The following is a 1,097-nucleotide window of genomic DNA, read 5'->3' as shown; positions in this document are numbered from 1 at the left end:
AAAAATGTACTAAAGATGATTAATGTAGACAAAGGCGATGGTGAGGAAGGTGCTCAAAGACCCAAGCAGCAGCTCTGAGGGACCTGGGGAGAAAACTGTTGGATTTGCTCCCATGGAGTGTAGAAGTGGTGGAGGTGACCACTTATGTTTGGAGGCCCAAACGTAAGTGGTTCCAGAGAGAGATCAAAGATCCACCCCTCCATTCCAGGCCAATCCTTTCTTCTAGGATGGACTTCGTGCCCTGCTCTGGTTCGCTGGGAAGGAGTTTGGATTGCCACAGGCTTATGTTCAACTCAGTGAGCATTTAAGTGGGGCCAGCTTGAGTCCCCTGGAGGGAGAAATTCTTCACTAGAAAAACTCTTGGAATAAGAAAACATGGGTCTCACAAAGCTGGGGATTAGTCTGGAATGTGACTCATCAAGTGTCCCATTAAAACATGACTGCCGAGACCAGGGGCTTTCCCAGCGCAATTCATTCCTCACCCAAGCGAGTCCCACCAGCACGGCCAGGCGGTGGGTTGGGCCCAAAGGCAGAAGATGGATTCTCAAGCCACTGACTTATTATCTGCTGAGAAGAATGATTTTCTATGAAAGACTTAGCCACCAACAAGATGATGCAGGTTCTAAGCAAGACAAAAGCTCTGTGGTGATGTGAGTCACATTTCTTTTTAAATAGAAAAATGGCACTTTCCAGAGTCCTGTGATGAAGCATTTTGCCAACACTGTTTTCCTACCAGTAGAGATCCGTTACTACTTCTGTGCAAATAAGAATACATGTATATTATGTCTCATCAGAACTAGTGAGTGGTCTTATTTCTTTTCTAGAATAAATTATGGACATAAATTTTGCAGAAAAGGGGCCCTTACCAAAGGCATTGGTGGCTTGGCATGTGAGATGCCTTATTGTATTTGTTTCCTGTTACAAATTTCCACAAACCGGGTGGCTTCAAACAATAGAAATACTTAGTCTCAGGCCCTCCCTGGTGGCGCAGTGGGTTAAAGCACAGCACTAAGAATCTGAAACCACTTCCACATGAGTTCGATTCCCACCTGCCCCGGAGGTGACCACATGGCACGGCAGACCTCTCCTGACCTGCC

The sequence above is a fragment of the Condylura cristata genome, unplaced genomic scaffold (genome assembly GCF_000260355.1).
Source record: "Condylura cristata isolate star-nosed mole 26May11 unplaced genomic scaffold, ConCri1.0 scaffold00001, whole genome shotgun sequence".
Lineage (NCBI taxonomy): Eukaryota > Metazoa > Chordata > Mammalia > Eulipotyphla > Talpidae > Condylura > Condylura cristata.
The sequence above is the reverse complement of the archived record's forward strand: the minus strand, read 5'-3'. Positions refer to the sequence as shown.